Source organism: Hydra vulgaris, chromosome 04 (assembly GCF_038396675.1).
Source record: "Hydra vulgaris chromosome 04, alternate assembly HydraT2T_AEP".
Classification (NCBI taxonomy): Eukaryota; Metazoa; Cnidaria; class Hydrozoa; order Anthoathecata; family Hydridae; genus Hydra; species Hydra vulgaris.
Genome location: NC_088923.1, coordinates 6,256,561 through 6,279,184, shown reverse-complemented (window position 1 = coordinate 6,279,184; position 22,624 = coordinate 6,256,561). Strand labels below are relative to the sequence as shown.

The 22,624-nt window shown below is 29.1% G+C and overlaps 1 long non-coding RNA gene across 1 annotated transcript; it reads right to left on the bottom strand.

Annotated features, from left to right (window-relative positions):
- Positions 1-4,576: 4,576 nt before the first annotated feature.
- Positions 4,577-5,226, bottom strand: LOC136078962 (uncharacterized). Its single transcript, XR_010637821.1, has 2 exons — positions 5,002-5,226; positions 4,577-4,750 (listed from the first exon to the last, which is right to left on the bottom strand). It is a non-coding gene; the product is annotated as an uncharacterized LOC136078962 (long non-coding RNA).
- Positions 5,227-22,624: the final 17,398 nt, after the last annotated feature.

Below are 22,624 nucleotides of genomic sequence, written 5' to 3'. Positions count from 1 at the left end.
AAGAAATTAAAAAATTTAAAGTTTTGTAAACGCAGTAATAATCTATTTCTGATACAGCACATTGTATTTATGCGTTACTATTAAATCTCTGGATTGCGAAACGATTCATAAATCAAAACTGACATATGAATTAAAACATTAGCTTTAGAACCAATAAACAAAAAGTAAATCAACCAAAATCTTCGAGGAAAGTAAATTGCGCTTAATTTAAATTTTTCGAGCTTTTCTAACCGCCCAAATATTGATAACATTGTTGAAGCTCGCCTTTTTAGGCAAATTCTCTTCAATCAAAATAATCAAAAGATCGGTACGATCCCGGCTCATGGTCATACGGAGAGAGTTTTTTTAGAATCTTCAGTTTACTAAACGATCCTTCACCCTCAGCAACTTACACAGAAATAATGTTGAAAATCTGGAACATGATACATAAATATACAGAAAAAGGCGTTCAAAATTCTTCTCGAAGATTTAAGGATAAAAATTAAATACAAAAAATACTATGAAGTGTCCGCTTTGATGACATTAATGTTCTTTATTAGAAATTTATTTCCATGGCGGCACTTTGACGTAAGCTCGGTTCGTTTAAAGTAATAATGCGGTATTTTTCTGTCAAGCATAAACTGCAAAATTTACCACCAGGTTTGAATGGCTCCGTTTGATCGAGAATATTCCATTTTAGTTTAGGTTCAAAAGCTTCGTTTTAACATTCCCTCACAAATTTTGAAAGTTCAGTGGAGTTCGTCTTACTTTCATAAACAAAAGAATTTTTATGTTTATATCAACTGTCTTTGAAAGTTTTCTCAGTAAGTCCAATGTAATAATATCCTTCTTCTTCTTGGTGAGTTTTTACGTTGCATATATAAGTAAGGTTTTTTGTAAGGCATTTTCCGTTGAGTGGGCACAAGGTGGTTTGTCGACAATTGCATAATTGATTGGCATATTCATGAGAATTAAATAGCATACTTTTATTATGAGAAGTAAAATACTCTTGATGTTTGGAAGACACCTATAACTATTTTTATGTTGTTCGGAATAAAAAGTTTGTGAAACTTGTGATCTTTAGGGAAACATTTATCAATTGTACTTAAAAATGTTTTTGCTACGTTTGTTCTGATGTTCAGCAAACAATTTTTCGATATTTTGTATCATTTTTCTGGATATTTGGAATGAAATTAATCTTATCTTTGAATCCACTAGAATTGAGAGCATTATTATAAAATGGTGCGGCTCTATCAAAAGCTTCTTTGCTTTGATTCTGATGGTACCGCTACATTCCTAACCACTGCCCGACAGATCACAGAGCTGTTGATTGAAGAATGGGAGAGTTTTGTTTCTCTTATTTCTGCATTTTTTCTTCGTTCCTTATCTATGAAGAATAATCTAAAAAAAGCAAAGAATCTAAGAGAACAAATGTTTGGTGTACATCCTGACTTAAAAATCTTTTTTTGGGGGAATTGAGGCAAACTTTCCTCCCGCCTCTATTGAATTAAGACCAATAACTTTTTTTGACTTTCTTAAACAAGAAGGAAATTTAAAAAATGCATTAATTAGAAATAATATTTTGACGTTCAATAAATCAAATTTTTAATAAAGTTTAAATAAATATAAATAATAACATATGAAGTTTAACATAATATAGAATTAGAACATAGTGTAAACTTTAACATCAACTTTTACAAGTTGCTGACTGACAACTGATACATTGAGACATTCACATGTTAGATGGGATAGATTACGGCATTCACATGCTAGACCTGATATATTGGGGCATTTATATGCAAATTCGCAATATATAAATACAAATACTGTTTTCTAAAATTTTAATGGTTATTTTTTCAATAAAAAAAAATTTGTTTGTAGTTATATGCAAACTACTTTTTTAATTCAATTTTACATTTAATTTGCAAGTTAAGGAATAATATTTTTCATTATACTTTTAGTACATTTTTACATGATGATGTTATAAATAAAAGCAACCTCGAAAAGAAATTACTTTTCATATTAGGTGATCTGAATTTAAATTGCTTTGACTATCACGTCAAAAAAGACATTAATGAGCTTTATAATGGCCTATTTGAAAATGGAGCAGATCCTCTAATAGACAAATTAACTAGAATTACTCAAACAACAACTTCCTTAATTGATAACATTATAACCAACGATATTTTTATTAATTCGCTTAAAAAAGGTATTATTAAAAGTGACATATCTGATCATTTCCCTATTTTTTTTTCAATAGGTATTTATGCAAAAATTTTATAAGATGAAATTAAAAAATCATTTAAAAAACGAATTTTTCATAATAAAAACCTAGAATCTTTTAAATATCAACTATCTTTAGTTAATTGGGACATTATTAACTTTTCTGAAGACATTAATTTAATATACAAATCTTTTTTTAAAATAACTTATGAAATTTATTACATAAATTTTCCTAATGTGGTCAGGGTTGAAAAGTAAACACATAAAACACGAAAAAAAAAATGTTCTAACTGTTCCAACATGCATTAGCAGAGTAGTTACATTTACAATTTTAACCTTAAAGATAAATATAGGACTGTAAGTTGCCTTATCAACCCACATCAACCCTTTAATGTCGACCTATAATCTTATTCATTGTCACGGAAAGACAAACAGTATAAATTAAACTTGGAAAATCTAAAATGCATCTAACTTTTTTGAAGGACTTCACTACTTTTTTAGAAATACCTAATTATGGTGTATTTCTAAAAAAGATTTACATTTTTTTAGCATTGATGACAATGTTAGAAAATGCATTACATTTTATACAAAAAATATGAATCCTTCCATGACAAATTTTGAGTAAAAAGTTTTTTCTTATCGGCCGTATAAGTGATGGTTTCTTAAATTCTACAGAGTATTTGATCTTAATGGACTCTACTAAGATTTAACTGCAGATTAAGCCAAATACATGTTAAACATTTTTATAGGGATTGAATTTGGTGTCCTTCCGTGACAATATATGTGTGTCCTTTCGTGACATTTGGGTTACTTCTTAATTAAGTTTATTTTATAGTTGTGTAACTATATTTTATGATTTTTTGTTCCTTTTTACATTCAGACTATAAAGAATTTAAAAAAAAAAGGGAAAGCCTGGTTCATAAAGACAGAGGGAATATTTATTTAGACTGAAGGAAACTAATAATGAAAAATGAAAAAAGAAAGAGAGCGAAAGATGGCGAAAGTTAGAACGTTTAAAGCAAAACACAAAAGAATACGAGTCTAAGTTGAAAAAAGACAGAAAAAAAAAAGTTGGAAAGAGCTTTGAAAAAGAAACAGGTAAAAATGTTAGAATATTATTTTATATGTAATTAGCACTTTTTAATTGCAAATATTTTTGCTTCTATTGTAAATCATTTTTTTCGATTTTTGTATGTTATTCATTATATAATTTATTATAATTCCTTACACAGTAAAAAAATTACCCGTTATAATTTTTAAAAACATAACGCCAGTTTTCGTGTTTATAACGGGTAATTATCGTTATGTTCAATGTATAATTCGTATGAAAATAACATAACGGTAACTGCCGTTATGTTATTTTTATACGAATTATACATTGAACATAACGGTAATTACCCGTTATAAAACACGAAAACTGGCGTTATGTTATCCGTTATGTTTGAAAACCTGAGATAACGGGTAATTACCCGTTATGTTATCCGTTATGTTTAAGGAAATTTCAGTATTCTTAAAATATGCATTTTTTCTTCTATAATGACCATGCAATTCACTAAAAACTTGTAACTAGTTGTGTTAGTTGTAACACAACTAGTTACAATTTTTTTATAAAACAGTTTGCTATGGAAAAGGACATTAACTGCGTTCTATACTTATGAGGAAAAAAGTTTTTTTCATTCTAAGAAACTCCAAAATGCTGGTTCCTACGGAAATATTTACTCTGCTTGATATTGAACATTTAACAGAGTGAATATTTCTTTATTTATCCATACATTTTGAATGTTGTGTAAGATTTTTTTTTCTTTTTAAAGATAAAATGTAATTAATGTTCAATAGCAGGTCAAATGCTTTGCAAATACTTTTATTAGTATTAGTTTGTAATCATTGTAAATTAATCTATATATAGTATCATGTAGCTTAGGATCATGCATATATATTTCAAACAAACTTTACATTACTTCGAAAAGAGTTCAACAGTGCATTGCACTTTTTTGATATGAAAATAAATTGTTCAAATCCACATATCTCTTGAAAAAAACCAAGCAACTGCCCAAAACAAGATGGATTTAATTCAAAATAAATTCTAATATTCAGGTGATAAACTTACATCCACTTTCATAAACAATTTATCACATGTCTTCTTGGAAATAAGTTTCTGCTGGAGCTTTAACAAATTATCAGTGTGGTTACCAGACTCTGGAGAAATCCAAAATAACATTGCTTGTATCTTGACTGTAGCATCCTTGAAATCAGCATAAAAACGAATTGCTTTAAGCAATATAAATATTATTTAGATAATATAAATATTAAACAATATTTATATTATCTAAATAATATAAATATTGCTTAAATACATAAATTATATTTTTCTTACTTCAACATCGTTTAATAGCTGCTCTTGATTAGCTACCAATTCAGTCACAACAGGTTTAAGTTTCCTATTGTTATTTGAAACAGAAACCTGTGGAAGCCTTTTCACCTTTAAGCTGTGACACTTGGTATACTGTCGTTGTCGAAAATTGTTTGGCAATTTTTTAAAAATGAGATCCTAACATAACCAAAATATAATCTTATAGTTTATAAAAAAAAAGAAATAGCAAATTCATAAGGCTGTTTGCTAAACAAACAATAATGCATAAATTGTCAAATAAAACTTTTGAAAAACATTAACTTTTAAAATTTACTTATTAATAATACATAATGCATAAATGATTATCTATTTAAACCAAAAAGTACATGAACTTAAAAAGAATAAAATTGGACTAACAAATACATTATTAAACGTAATATTTCACTTACCCATCGTTGACCATAACAAGGATATAAGCCAAGACAAGTCGACTTTAACTTTGAAAAAAATATTTTGTGCAGAAGAATTCTATTTTCAATGATAGCATGAGTTGGGATATGGGAGAAGCAAAATGATAACAGACAAGCCATTAATTCTCTGGTCACAATCTTATCTTCTACTACAGAGTTCCTGCTAACAAATTGTTTAATGTGCGGAGGAAAGTAATTAATGAGTTGTTGTCTAACGTCACCAATAAAAGAAATTTTATCAATCTAAATCAATATGCAAGTAGATATTAATACCATAATATTAGGAGAAAGTCGTTATTAAATTTGACACGGTAAAATCTTCAAATAAAAAAATGCAAATTTTTTTTTATAATAAAAAATTTAGAACAAGTTATAAACTATAACATTTAATGATCAAGTGCTTCTTCAGTCAAAAAATGTTTTTCATCAATATCAGGATGTAAGCCTGACAATGGCACCGCCTATATAAAACTCAATTAACTTTAAAAAAAAATAAAGAAGTATAAGTTCCAAATATTGAAAAAAAGCTATACAAACATATATAACAATATATATATATATATATATATATATATATATATATATATATATATATATATATATATATATATATATATATATATATATATATATATATATATATATATATATATATATATATATATATATATATATAAATATATAAATATATATATATATATAAAATTAAGCAAAATAACATTTACAAACTCAGTCTAAAATAATTTGTGACAATATTATTCTTTCAGTAAACTTTTGGTTGTATTTTCTCACTCTGTAAATAGGTGCATATGTACTTTATGAATGACTCCTAACTGTATTAAGCTATTTAATTACAAGTAATATATGGAAGTGCTGGGGGTACAATATAGATGTTACCAGCCTCTTTAAAGTAAAATGCAGGCCAAGGAAAAGGAATATTTTCTGTTGAAATAGGTGTTAAAGGAATATTAATATCTTAAATACCACTAAAATATCCTCTTATCTCATCATATCCAACAGACTGGAGCTGTGTTGTAATAAAAAACTTTTTGTCACCTCTGACTTGTATCTCCTTAATTATATAAACAAGAAATTGTGAACCACTATTAAACCACAAACATGACCCAAGACAATATTTAATACCATTAACCTGAATACGAGATATTACATTTTTCCTAAAAGTTACTTGATCTAATTCACAGAGAACTCCATTATTCAACTCACCAGTAGAACTGTAAAAAGATGATACAGTGTTTAAAATCATTTCCTTTAGGGCTGTATATGGCATATTTTTAAAATTAAAATGTCTGATGTTTTTAATTACTTGGTGTTTCTCTCAAATCCCATGCACATGTGGTATCGTAGAGGACCAAATTGTCTGGATTGATGTGGATAATGTATGAGAAAATGAAGCTTAGGTATAAATTTTTCTGGATTTCCATAAAAAGTGTATGATAAGCAGCTATTTTTTCCTCTGAGCAAAATAAATAAGCATCAGTTGTAATTGGAATAAACGTCAGTTGTAATTGGAGAAAGACATAATTGAAGTATATGAAGAAGTTTAATTAGACATGAAAAATAAAGATCAACCACAGTGGTTCTCAAAAAAATAGGCAAAACACGGCAAAGAGATAGCACCTGAGCTCTTCCAAATTTGCCCTTGATAACTAAATCGACTATTACAGGTGGTTTTTCACTGTCCAGTGGATACTGAAAGCACTTTACAAAGTCATTTAAGCTATCTAGTGTAAATAAACTTTGAAAAACAGCGTTATTTAAGTAAAGTTCTATCTGTAAAGGTATTACACCTTCTAACAAATCATGCATGGGATCAAAAAGTACTTGTTTTGTGACATCAAAATTTCTAAGTTCTGATAAAATGCTTGCAGAATGAACACCATACAATTTTGACCATTTTTGACGTTGTTTGGGAGGTAGAAGTGGATTATCAAGTTCTTGGACTCTTATCTTATGTTCTTCTATATCACGAACAATACACTGAGAATGTCTATTGTGGATAAGCATATCTGAATGAATAGAATTACAAACTTGACAACACCTAAGAATCTTCCTGTTAAAGCCTTCCTTAAAACCAGCAATTGCATTACATGCTAACGAATCACCAATAAAGTTCTTCAATTTAACTGTGAATCGCTTACCTTTAGTATCGCTTAGAGTTGAGGAATCAAATAAAGATAGCTCATTTAGAGATTAAACTAAATCAAGCAGAAGTGATTTTATGAAGATTTTATTTTTAACTGATTTAGAACCAGTTATTGATAAGGGAAATATTGAAAAAGTTTTACTGAGGCTATAATCAGCTACATTTAACAACTGAAAATACAAAACCCACAACTTATGGTTTCCTCTTGATTTACCTATTGGATTGGTAATACCTAAATCATCTGAAAACATTGAAATTAATATTTCAGAAGAATTTTCTAAACACTTATCATATTCAGGGGATATCAAAATAAACTTAAGTATTTCTTTAAATGAAATATAGCATCTCTGGAAGCCATTTTCAGAAATAGATTCAACTTTTGGTACATTGAAAGCATTTTTAAAATACTGCTTTCTTAAATATTCTGCTGATAACTGCTGGCAAATTGTAGATAGCTCTTCTTTTGGTGTGTTATCAGTTAAAATATCTTTTAAATTTGAAAAAATAATATTGACTACATTTTCAGAACATCTATATTTTCCTCTCAGCTGTAGAGCTAATGCACCAAGCTTTCTATTCTCTGTTGGAATCTCAATGTCAATTTCTTCAACAGTGTCATCAATTTCTTCAACATCTTCAATCATAGTAATTGGAATGAGACAGTTTTTATAATGAAGTTGAAAACCTCTAACACTTTTAAATTTAGTAAAACAATTATCGCATACTACTGAACCTGCCTGACCATGTAATTTAAGATGAGATATCATTATATAAGGTCTATATGTTTTAAAATCACAAATACAACAATTTAACCTTACTTTTTGGATTGCATTTGGTAGTGGATTAGATGCGAAAGCCACTTGAGCAGTATAAGATAATTGACTGGAAATGCCTGTCAATGACGACTGTGAAAATGAACGTTTTTGAGCTAAAGCTTCTTGAATAAATACTGGTTCAGATACATCTGCTGCGCTCTCTAAATTTGATTGATCACTAGATTGTAGGTGTAAAGTAGGTGTCTTATCATAAGTCAATAGTGGAGGATTGGATGAATGCTTTGAACAATATATATTAAAAGCAGCAACTTAAAATAAAACATAATAAAATAAAAAATATATATTTATGTGTATAAATAAAGATATATTTTATATATTATATTGAAATGTTTCGCAGTCTGCTTTTAAAGTTACTCTATGTAAACTTGATTAAGAATTAAAATGAAAATATTAAATACCCTGCATATACATTTGCAAAAAGTTTACTTAGGCAAAATATTACATAAACATTTTATATTATTCTTAACAGCAATCTATAAGCATTATTAAATGTGTATTAAATGTGCATTTCTGAAATATTTAAAAATAAATATGCATACCATTATTTAAAAAATCAATAATACTGCTATTATTAGCAATAACAATTTTTCGTTCTCCAAGGTACTTAACAAGAACAGCTTTGACCATTTTATCTTCTTTGTTATTTTTTTTTTAGTTACAATATAAATTATGAAATTAATGATATTAAACGGTAGTCCCTAAAATGCAGAGATTTTTTAAAATTGAATATCACACCCGCGGATAAACTTTTTCTTACGTAGAATTGAATTCTGAGTCGAATGGCGACACGCGGAATGTCGCTCGACCAATACCTGCTGAGTTATTAAACAAAAACCCGATCAAAATGCTTAAAAACCGTTTTTACAACAGCAGCAATGCATTTTCACACCTGCGGAGTGAGCTAAATCGATTCGAAATTAAATTTGCAATTAGAAAAGGTTTATTTTACGACTACTGCATTAAGTCCAGATAAGATATCAGTTATAATCTAAAGGGCGTAAAGTAATGTTGGGTTTTCCCCGCATTTATATCGAAATGAAACAACGAAACGATCTATATCTTCGCAGATTTTTTTTTCAGACCTTTTCTTATGTAGAATTGAATTCTGAGTCGAATGGTGATACGCGCAATGTCGCCCGACTAATACCTGCTGCGTTATTAAACAAAAACCCGATCAAAATGCATAAAAACCGTTTTTACAACAGCAACAATGCATTTTTACACATGCGGAATGTTAGATAAATATAGATAAATATATAATCTTTTTCGTCAATATAAATTTTTTTTTACAAAATCGTTAACGTAACAAATCGACTGGAGCAAGCAGAAGACGATTTTTTTATCATCTCTCCTCGTTAATTTTAATTTATTTTACACTAAATATCAATTAAATATAAGATAAACACAAGTTATAAGATATTTAAATATATATAGATATAAAACTCTTATGATTAAAATAGCCAAATAAATATATCTTTATTAATATAAATACAAATAAATGCATTTTTATAAATATAACCATAAGCATTTTTAGCTATTGTGGAAATTTCAAGACGTGTAAGAGTTTTTTAAAAATAAGAGACTTATTCAATAATGTTGAGGTCAAGTAACTGTTGTTTAACAACGCATTTAAAATGTTGAAAAGAGTTTATCGTTTTAATCTCATTTGTGAGAAATGAGTTCCACAATTGTGGTCCTCTTCTAGATATTGAGAATTTCGATTGTCACAAAGACATTTATAGAATATAGTAGTACTGCTTAGAATATTTTGTTTCGTATTTATGATCAATAAGTTGGAAGTAATTATGGAATATTTTTAGGACCAAATTATTTTCTAATTTAAACATAAACTGAAGGATGCTATAGATGTTTTGTTCATAAATATTAAGAACTCTCAGTTCTTTCATTATTTGTTTAGCACTAGCATATCCATTTGTGAATTTGCGGCATGCTTGCTTTTGTTTTTTATAGACTAAGGCTAGTTTTGATTGGTAAGTACTTGCCCAGGCAACATTGCAGTAGCTAATGTAACTATGAACAAATGTAAAGTATAAACTCTTTAGACATACTTTGTTTAAAATATACTTAGTTTTATGCATAATTCCAATGCTTTTAGATATTTTATTTTCTAACAACTTGATATGCTCTTTCCAGCTAATATGTTCATCTAGAATGACTCCTAGAAACTTCACAGAAAATGCTCTTTTTAATTTTGTTTTGTTTTGTCATCTAAAATACCCGGGGGTTTTAAAGGTAACGTGTCTGACTTTAATGGTTTTGTGAAAAGAATGTATTTGCTTTTTTCAATGTTCAAGGAAAGTTTGTTGGCCTTCAACCAATCGCTTAGCTCTTCAAGCTCCTAATTTACTTTGTTAAAAATAGTTTTAATATTTTAGTGGATGTAGAAAGCTTGGGTGTCATCAGCAAAATGAATAAAATTAGTAGATAGTTGTTATACGGAAACCCTAACAAAAATTCATAAAACAATTTAACAAAAATTTAAATAAGTATAATAATCGTAACAAAACTGTTTTTATAATAAGTTTGTTTTTAATGTAAGAATATTTTTTTATGTAAGAAACAACTATAACTTAGAATTTCTATTAGCGTCATAGTTAGTTTTTATGAACTTTCTATTTGCGTCATAGTTAGTTTTTATACTACGCCTTTAAACACAATGAACATTTAAAGTAAGTTTTGCTACTGTTTTTTTCGCAGCCATCGTGATACCATTTTCTGCATAGTACACATAATAAATGTTGGAGCAAATGATTATTGTCTCCTTTGCATGAATATTTAGCACATATTGTCCAATCTTTGTTTTGTTGGTGTATATTCGACATCACCATGTCAAATATACCTATACTCTTTGTTATACAAATGCTTACTTTTAACTTGTTTTGAGTTTTTACAATAAGATTTAATATTTGCTTCTCTAGTACTTTTTTTCGATCAAACGTAATTGAGATCTCTCCAAGACTGTAGATATACCTTATAAACTTTCTTGCTTCTGCTATAGGCACATATTCTTTTTGACCTTTTAGTATTTGATAAGCCAACAATATAACATAAACACCGCAATCAAAATTATTATTTTGTTGTTCGCAATCTAAACTGTAATAGAATTTAAATTTACTCATGTCTAATTTTGATTGAGCAAGGGTTGATGAAATTTGAGTTATTTTCATTAATTCTACAAAGTGCTCTCATCTGTTATTGTTTAGTCGTAGTGAATCAAAAGTGCAGATATAATTGTTGTTTAATGAAATCACTCCTAATATACAATGATTGCCTTATTCTATATCTGTATTTATATTCACCAAAATAAAGTCTTTGTTAAATACGTCATGTTGGTGCATAAATTTTGAAAGTTGTGCGATGTTTCCATTTACTAAATATCGATAATTAAAATAATCTAAGTAAAATATTTGATTTTCTTTCTCAAACGATTTTAAGAACAACAAACATACTTGATCGATTACGTTTGATGTTAAGGGTTCATTTTCATTCAGCGACGGTTCATTTAACTCTTCAGCTGAGGGAACCAGTTGTGGCAAATTACTATAATCTGCTATAAAAGTTGTAATGTTTTTTCTTCTAGGCTTTTATTGTTTTTATCATCTATGCTACTCAAATTCTCGGTAGAAACTTCCATGCTTGTATTGTTTTTGAATTTATCTAAAGTTGCCAACAAAGTAAAAGTATTTTCCGCCGTGTTTAACTTTGTTTTGTTTGGTGTCGAATGTTTTGGAGGCAAATGTTTAGATACTTCTAAGGAATTGTCAGCGGCTATAATACTTAGTTCTCTGTCTTTTGGTCTCGGTTTTTTTCTGCCACTTCTAGTTTCATGATTATTGTTTTTTCTTAATTTGCTTAAGCGGTATGTTGGCTTTGATATATCTGGGGGTGCGTTTGGTAATGATTTTACTGATATTATATGATAACAGTTTTTTCTAGCAGGGCATGTACAAGTATAACCTTAGTATTACCGTTATTGTTTACAAGATGTTTTTTGCCATCAATTGCGCTTTTTACTGAATAACAATCATTTTTCGGTTTATACGCAGCTAAATCTTTTTTTAAAACTATTGATGCCAACGTGTTAGCAGATTGTCTAAATGATTTACTAATGCCAATCTGAATCGGTTTCATTTGATTTCCATTTCAGTTTCAATCTTTCATAATCGTGGTCAAAATTGTTACTTTCGCATAGTTCCTCAACATTTGTTATGTACACTTTGTAATCATCTTTATAACCTTTTACTGCGCTGATATACCTTTTTACGTCTTGAAGAACATGATTTCTGCAAAATATTATGTTCGATGAAATATTTGAGTTTCTCATTATTGAATTTACGATTGATTTTTCGCGATCTATTAAAATTGAAATGTTCTTTCCAAATTTATCCAGTAACAAAAGACAATATATAAAATTTGACCAAACCATATCGTGTGTTATTTCATGCTTTCTATCGTGTATTACAAATATCACCGGAAATCTTGGTTCTTTTACAAAATCAGTGTTTCTCATAACTAAAATTGAAGCATAAAAGTTCCCTAAATTAAAAGTTGTATCATAAGATAGCATTTGTTTTAATGACGGATTGCCACTGCTTTCTTTTATCAGTTTATTAGCGAGCTCCAAAGCTTTTGGATGAGCCATAATTAACATCAAGTCACGATGAATAGCAAAGTGATGGATGAAATCATATAAATCTTGATTGGCTAGCTCTTGGACTCCGTAAATTTCATCATTTGTAATTCTCCGTATTTTCACTTCGTTGTATTTGATATTTTCGGTTTGCTTAGTGTTGCGTGGTGAAACCGATGCTTCAGCATCAAAAAAGGAATAGGGAGTATTTTTTAGGATATAGTCTTTTTTTGATAGAGTTAAAAAATTTTCATATAATTTTTGTGGTTTAATATCCAAAGCATTTGCCTTCGTAAGATTTTTTAGAGTTGTTGTTGAACGGATAAACGGTCTGTCACAATTGCTATTTCCGTGAGGAATTGAAACTGAAGCGCGATGATCTCCAAAATAGTGAATTATCACAAAAGGCATGTTGCTTACAAAAACTTGTTTTTGAAAATCGTTGTTGTATTCATTTGTTTTGCCAATTTGATTTTTATAATAAGTTTTTGTTATACCAAGTTGTTGGTTTTTCATTCTCCCAGTGTTTCGAAATCGATAATGATCGCATAAATAATCATCATCAAGTTCACTTTTCTGTTTATAGATGTAAATTTCTCCTGCGTGAGGTTTGATTGGCGCTGATTTAATGATATCGCAATTTAAACTGTCAAATATTTGCATAACAAACTGAAAACTAAGTGGCTGATTTATTTTATCGTATACAAAATTTTTTACTTTCTCAGTACGAACGAGGTTTTCTTTAACATTAGTTGTCATTTTCTTTAGGTTTACACCTTTTTTAAATTAAAAACTCAACCAAAAATCCTCAGATATAAAATGGTTAAAAATGATATTTTCAGAAAAAACCAAATTTTTTTTTTTGCAGATCTATTCAAATACGTTCAAGACTGTATTGGCGCCAAATTTAAGCGCACTAATTTTTAACCGTTTTCTGTTTTGTTACGTTAAGTTTTTGAAGACAATGACTTAGGAAAAAAAATTTCAGTTAATAACTTTTTATGAATGTAAAGCTTTATTATGTTCAAAAAAAGGACGTTGCAGCGCTTCTATTTAACAAATTAACTTTATAAACAATTTATTTAGATAAACAGAGAACAAATATTTCGTTTTACCTATCCTTCATATGTAGTAATAATAAAATATTATTTATTGTAAACCTAATTATATCTACGCTTTCCCATATTTTTCTAAAGTATATATAAAAGGTGATCAGTGCCCTTCTATTTTTGTAGGAGAGCGCCATGAAAATATAAATTTTAATTACATTAGGCGCGAACTCTCCTTCTTAAATAGGAGGACATAGGTCAGCTTAAGATATCGTTAGCCGAGAACATATATATATATATATATATATTAATTTTTTATTTTATTTGCATAATTGCATTTTATTTTATTTTATGCATTTTGATCGGAATTCAAACTCAGAATTCAATTCTACATAAGAAAAAGTCTATCCGCGAAGATATAGAACGTTTCCTTGTTTCATTTCAATACAATGCGGGGAAAACCCAACATTACTTTACGCCGTTTAGATTATACTAAAATTTATGACGATTTAATGCAGTAGTCGTAAAATAAACCTTTTCTAATAGAAAATTTAATTTCGAATCGATTTAGCACACTCAGCGGGTGTGAAAAGTCATTGCTGCTGTTGTAAAAACGGTTTTTAGGCATTTTGATCGGGTTTTTGTTTAATAACTCAACAGGTATTGGTCGAGCGACATTCCGCGTGTCACCATTCAACTCAGAATTCAATTCTACATAAGAAAAAGTCTATCTGCGAAGATATAGAACGTTTCCTTGTTTTATTTCGATATAAATGCGATATAAGAAAAAGTCTATCCGCGGGTGTGATATTCAATTTTAAAAAATCTCTGCATTTTAGGGACTACCTATTAAACCACGTTTTGTATAAATATAATTTTGTGGTAATATTATTATTACCACAAAATTATTAACTAATCAAATTAAAAAATAAAATTAAAATAACAATAAGGCACAATAACTTATATAATAATATTATAAGTTATATAATATATGATTTATATATAATATAATATTAATATATTATATATAAATCATATATTATATTATTTTATTTCGGGATTTATATAAATATATATATATATATATATATATATATATATATATATATATATATATATATATATATATATATATATATATATATATATATATATATATATATATATATATTCTTCCTGATGATCCAGCAATGGTGAAACTTAAAGTTGAAGAAAAAAGTTAGATAAGTTACTTTTACTAATTTATATAAATATATATATATATATATATATATATATATATATATATATATATATATATATATATATATATATATATATATATATGTATATATATATATATATATATAATATATATATATATATATATATATATATATATATATATATATATATATATATATATATATATGTATATATATATATATATATATATCAATGCATTATGGTATATATTTCAACGAATTTTGCTACAAATAATCAACCTTATCTTATTTCTTCTAAAAAATCCTCGTGCAACAATTAAACAATTTTCAAAGATTCTTTCAACTCGCGCCTTTTTTTACAAATACTTTTATGATGTCATATTATAAGGTGATGACATATTTTCAACCAACATAACGGTAAACATAACGGTTAATCAAACACATTACATTTATATACAAATATACAAATAACTTAGGCCAACATAACGCTTAGACAGATTAATTACTAATATAACGGAAAACATAACGCCAAACTTTTCATTTAACGTTATGTAACCGTTATGTTAGCGTTATATATTTTGCTGTGTATGTATTTTATTAATACGTTTATTTTTACTCATTTTTTCTCTTTGGATAAGCATTATCTTATTTTCAGATGGAAACAGTACACAAAGATGGAACAACTAATCAATTGGTATATCGTTCATTAGCCAAATTAAAGCAAGCTCTGCCAAAAAAAAATCCACTTCAAGTTAAAGTTTCATCTAGTCTTGTGCAAAATTTGTCACCAAAAAAAAGCAACATTTTTTTTTAATTCTAGAAGAAAGCTATCTTTTAAAATTGGAAGGACATAAATGATACAGGTAAATAAAGAAAAATTATTTTAATTTTTAGAACAACCAGATATAAGCTATTGTTCCCCAGGCAGGAAAGATACTATTTACTGTGGGAAATCTGATGGTTGCTCTCAAAAAAGGTTGTTTGCAAAGATCAAGAAAAAGCAAAATGACAAACCATAAGTATAATATTTACCGTCAGTTTTTAGAGTTAAAATGGCTGAAAGCAAATCTCAAAAAAGATCAACTAATAATCAGTGTCGATTTTTCCAAGAACAACGAAAATAATCAACTCCACGAGATCCAGAGTGCTTATTTTGGGCATGAATATTTTACCATATTTACAACAGCTTGTTACTTTCATAAAAGTATTACAGTTCAGAATAGTAAACTTGATAAAAATTTTATTTTGGTGAAATTTCCAGTAGCAATCCTATGAAACGAAACGTGATCGCAATGTTGTATTTACAAACAACAACCGGCTTATAAGCGTGATTAAAGGTATAGCTCTATCAGTTTCTACTTTCCATTTCTGGAGTGACGAATGTGCTGGTCAGTTTCGATCTCAATTTGTCTTTCGGTCTTTCTCTTATTTCCCTGAAAATATTACATTGACTTGGAGTTATGGTGAGGCACATCACTTTAAAGGACTCCATGATGGAAATGGTGGAACTATTAAAAACTAAGTTTTTAAGGAAGTTTTGTCAGCTGAAGTTGTAATTGAAAATGCTAAACAGTTTTTTGAAGTAGCTGATCGGCTGTGTGACATTACAGTAATTTACTTAGACACAAAAGATATTGAGTCACTAAATTTAAATGGTAGCATTTACACAGGTTTACCATGTTAAAAGATTAAATCTAAATTCAATTGACTAATACTTCAACAGCACCTTTAAAAAATAATCAGATACTTTTAAATTGTTGACATGGGAAAAAAAGAATAGAGAAGCTGATTGAGAAAAAGAAAGTTATTGACAATGATGAAAAAATCTATGAAGTCTATGAAAATTTTGTTTTTGTTTGCTTAAGAAAGAATTATATAATAACTTCATTAATATGGGCAATTCCACGGCGGAAACTGAAAAAATAGTCAAATTTTAAACTCTTTTTTGTCAGTTTTTAACAAATGAATATTGATGTAGACACATGAAAGTCTATTTAAAATATACCTTTAGTTCTAAAATAAATGTATTTAAGTCATTTTTACGGTTCCGAAAGTTACGGTTTTTCTCATTGATGCATGTTAAAAAAGTACCACTGTAAAATGTTATTTTACCCATGATTTTTTTTGTATATTCCGAAATATTTTAAAGTGATAATGGAGCTAAGATGTTCAATTTCTTGTTGGTCAAATTTTTTTCTTTAAAAAAAAAATATATTTCAAAAAAATAATAAAATAACTTTTGCAATTTTCATGTAACGTAAGTTAACAAAAACATGATCAAGTTTTGTTTTTTCTAAAATTCAATTTGAAAACTTAAATTTTGTAATATTATATGTGAAAGAATATTAAATCTTATATTTATACATTAAGATTTTTGGATAGCAATGCTTAGTTAAGGCACATTTTAATTTTGAATTTGTGTAACGTAAGTTAAAACTACATTTATCTACAAAAGTTTTAGCGCTTTTTTCGTAAAGTTTTTTAACATAAAAAAACGTTTTTCATCGCAACTCCCAAGAGGGTTTGAAAAAAACAAAAATTTTTTAAAGTTACGGTTGTTTATAAAGTCGAAAACTATTTTACATCGCAATTCCCCAAAAGTTTTTTTTTTATTCTTTATACGTCAATAAGTTTTGATTAATTAAAAGTTATTCAAGCAAAACTTAGCAAAATTTGCTTTGCATTTTAAAATGGCTAAAAGTTCTAAACAGAGAGTTAAAACTTATCAAGCTGCTTATCGCCAGCGGGATTCCGAACGGAAAAAATATACGAATGCTGATCACCAAAAAGCTCATCGTCAACGAATAAAACAAGATCCGGAAAAAAAAAGAAAGAAAGAGAAAAAATAAAGGAAAGAGTCCGAAAGTATCGAATCAAAAAGAAAAAGTTAGTTTTTCTACCATTATGAGTGTTCAAACAAAAGAGAAATTGCTCAAGAAAGTCCAAAAATCATTGCCCAAAGATCCCGCACAACGTTACGAAGTCCTAGCCACATTGCTGAATGGATCATTCAACAAAAAAACTACTCTTCCATTAAATAGCGTGAATAATCCAGCTTTAACTGAAGTAGAAATAAAAGTAAAAAGGTTCTGATGCGAAGATGACATTAGTCGACTGTCTCCAAATGTTAGAGACTTTGTATCAGTAATTGAAAATGGAAAGAAGATTAAGATCCAAGTTCGTCACTTCTTTTAACAATGAAAGAAGCGTACCAGCTTTTTAAACATGATCACTTAGATATCAAGATTGGATTAAGCAGGTTTTGTGTACTACGACCAGTAAACGTTCGATCTATCGCAAATTTGCCTCATAACGTATGCGTTTGTACTTACCACGAAAATATGCGATTTGCTTTGGATTCCTTGGTGAAAGTTGATCGTTTACTGTTGTCTAACATTAAAATTGGGAAAGATATGTCTCAAAATTTTGTTTGTAAGGACTCATTAAATGATTGTTTCTACAACAAATGCAGCAAATGCATAGATCTAAAGTTTTTCCAGCAATGCCTGGCCACGATTGAACCCCTTAACTTTGAAACAAGTTGGTACCAATGGCAGAAACCAAACGAAAAGCGTTACGCTGTAATCGAAAAAGTTAAAAAGTTTGGAAGTAGTAAAGAATTGATTGCTCACATTATGAGTAAGAGAGAAAAATTCACAACTCATGCCAATATCAAGGGTAACCAATCTAAATGTTTAAAACTAAGCATTACTAAATCCATAAATCCATCATTGAATATTGCTACTATTCAGGTTGACTATGCAGAAAATTTTAAGTGTTTTAGTCAGAATGAGCCTCAAGCAGCACATTATGGCCAAAATCAAATTTGTCTTTTAACTGCAGCTATCTGGCAAAAAAATCTTAATACTTTCACCATTGCATCTGATTTTCTGGATCGCTCAAAGACCTCCTTAATTGCAAATTTGGATAAATTATTGGAGTTTATTTCATTTAATACCCAAGAAATTCACATTTTTAGCGATAATGCTACATCGCAGTTTAAAAATAAAGTCTTTGAAACTTTGAAAAGAAATTTAACAGAATAATATTTTGGCATTTTTTTGCAGCAATGCACGGCAAAGGAGTTGTCGATGGCGTTGGGGCTACTGTAAAGCGTTTAGCAACCAACAGAGTAAAGTCTGAAAAATTGAAATTCAATCAGCTAATGATTTTGTGAATGCTATTCAAGACATAAATGTCAAAGTTCTATATTTGTCAGAGGAAGAAAAGTCTCAAATTATCCAGCAAGCCAAAAAAGTGAAAGATATCTCTAAATCCCACTACTTTTATGTCGGTAAGAGCCAGATCATAGCGGAAAAAACTTCACCGTGACGTATTTAGTATTTGAAACAAATAAAAGGATGTAACCATTTTTATTTTAAATTATATTCTTATTCACTTTATATTTTTGTTTTCCTAAAACAAATGGTTAGTAAATGGAATTAAGGGGGCGTCCATAAAGTATGTCACCCAATATTTGTCAATTTTAACCCCTGCCTCCTGTCACAAACGATCAGATATACATGCACCCCTCTCTCATTAAAAGTATGTCGCATATTTCAGCACCCCCCCCCCCTAAAAAAAAAATAACACAAAACAACCACTAGCAAACAAACCTTTTTTCACGTTCTTGAAACTAAATGAAATTAAACATTTTGATTCTATCCACTTTGGTGTTTTCAAAATTGTTCGAGCAGTTTTAGCGTCAAAATTTTTTTAAAAGATTTGAATGTACACTCGCCAGCCGAATAAACAAGAGGGGACGTTTATTAATTTTTTTTACCGAATCCTCTGAACTTATAAGGACCCCCCCCTCCTTCCCCCGCCGTTTAATAATTTTGAAGCAATATAAAATATTTTCTTATTTTTTTACTTTGAGAAAAAATTTCTCTCAATATTAGATGAAAATATGAACAACCAACCAATAAAAATATTTTAAGCTTTTTAAAACTTTGACCCTCTCGTTTTATTAAACGTTATTATTAAAGTTAATTAGATTTTAGAAAAATTTCCGACCCTCCCGTTTATTTAGACCCCACCCCCTCTCGTTTATTCAGCAGGGGAGAGTAAATAGTTAGCAGCAGGGCTGCGGAGTTGGTAAACCGCTGTTCCGACTCCGACTCCGACTCCTTAACTTATCATGGACAAACTCCGACTCTCGACTCCGACTCCGACTCCTCCAAAAGTCACCAATTTGTAAAAACAAATTTACCGCGTTAAAATGTTAAGATTTCTGAACAAAACAATTTTATGAACTTTTGTAAATAGATATACAATAACCTCTTATGCAGTCACTAATAAATTTATGAATTTGTCCTCAGAAATATTATTGCCTCCATCAGATCTTCCTTCATGGATGTCCTCAAATCTGATCTTATTATTCTTAGCGCAGAGAACAACCTCTTCACACTAACTTGAGTTGGTGGCAAGGCAGTAACTACTCGGGCAACTTCTCTGACCATTTCAGGATACATATCAATTGCTTGCAGTACTGTTACTTTTGATCACCGGTCAAATTGTTCCACTACTTTTAATGCACATGAAAAACTGAGTTGAAATTTACTGGCAGTGTTCTCTGATAGGGATGACTCTTTTTCCATGCGGGAACGCTTTGTACGGTCTTTATGGTCCAAATATTTCTCAAAATCAAAATCTTCATCAGTAGATGATGTTGAAGATGTGGCAGTATGACCCAATTCTTCTTGTTCCTGACAGTTCTGTAACTTGTTCATTCTTACAGCTATTTCAAACAGAGCTTCTTTTCCTTTAGTCAGCTGTTGATCATCAAGAAGTATCCGATGCATTGGGTCTACATAAACAGCTGCCAAAAGAATCTTATTTTCTAATAGTACTTTTTCTCTCTGTTTCATTGAAGCGGCAATGCCACTTGCAAATAACGCTCCTTTTTGAGACAGGCAAAACATCAAGTTTTTCCACTCCTTAAGGAAAATGCCTGGAGTTAAGTCCTCTTCTTGCAGTTTTTTAGTCACTGCAAATGAATGTTGTAGCAATTCTTCAAGCTCTTTCACCTGTTTCCATTGGCTTTCATGTAGCATCAATTGAGGATTAGCCATGTCTACGAGAAAGGGTTTCAGTTCAACCAAGCGTTGAATCATTAAGTAGGTACTTCCCCATCGTGTGACTTGATCAATAATTGCCCCTTTTCCAGGGCGTCTCTTCAAAATTGAGTCAACTTTAGGAGTTCTGGCTGCAGTAGCCAATTTTCTCAACTTTTCAATTAGTGCAGCAGCATGTCCTTCTTGCAGACCATCCCGTATAGCCAGCTGTAGCGTATGCATAGCACAGCGCATGTGATGAATGCGAAAACGTATCGACATAGTTTCAACAAGCTCATCTAAACTGTCATGTTGCTGTTCATCTGAAGCAACTTCGGTTTGCTCCTCTGTCTCTATACTGTGTTCCTCCATTCCAAATATATCTGTTTTTCTGAACCCAGTATGTTCTTCTAGCTGCCTGAAATAAAGCTGGAGAAATTCGCTAGTGTGATGAGCTTTGGTGTCTTTTACTGCCAATGTCTTGGTAACTATTTCATTATTTTCACAAACAAATTGGACATTGATCGCAAAATAGTTCACTCTGTGACGTGTACAGCCGTCCATTTTAAGAAACACAAAGCGTCCTTTGAGAGATTCTTTAAGTTCTTCTTTTTGTTTAAAAGCTTCTTCAATCACTAATTTTCTAATACTCTCTCTCTCTCTCCAGAGAAACGCTAAGCTTGCGGGCCATTTCTCGCATTAAGATCCATAAAAGCTGGTTTTGAAAATAATGATATAGGCAAATCATCCTTTACCACAAGCTCTATGATCTTTTTTTTAAATGTATCTACTAAATGTATCTATGTATATACATATATATATATATATATATATATATATATATATATATATATATATATATATATATATATATATATATATATATATATATATATATATATATATATATATATATATATATATATATATATATATATATATTTGAGGGCTAGAGTTTGATACTTAAGCTTTAGACTGACAGAACAAAAAATATTTTAATGAATAATATATATAAAATTCATATGAAATTTATGAAACTTTGAAAGATTTTTTTTAAGCTGGAGTCGGAGTTGGTATAATTTTTCCGACTCCGACTCCAGCCAAAAAGAGCTCCGACTCCGACTCCACGACTCCGACTCCACAGCCCTGGTTAGCAGCATTTTAAAAAATTAAGCCGGCACATAAAAATTATAGGCGTAAGTAAAATTTTCGATTAACTGTAACATTTTCTTATTTGATCACTCAATAAAAATTAATAAAGTTGTCATACTAAATGTAATTTTTTAAGTTGCTCTTGCGCTTCGGAAAATAAGTGTTAACAATTTAAAAACTTCATTAATATCAACAAAAAAATCTGTCAGTAGAGAGTCACCAGTTATTGAAAATTATTTTTGTTAATTACTTTGAATTAATGAGTTTTAATACAACTGCAGTTCTTTTGTTACATAACTCTAAAAAATCTATCACGAAATAATAGATATAAAAATTCCACGAAAATAATCGCATGGTAACGTAAGTGATGTAAAATAAGTTAAAAACCTAGTATCAAGAAAACAAGTATATCTTTCTTAGCCGGTCACCTCTGGTAATATTTTTTTTATTATTGTAATTAGTATTGAATTCTCAAAATCTTGTAAAAAT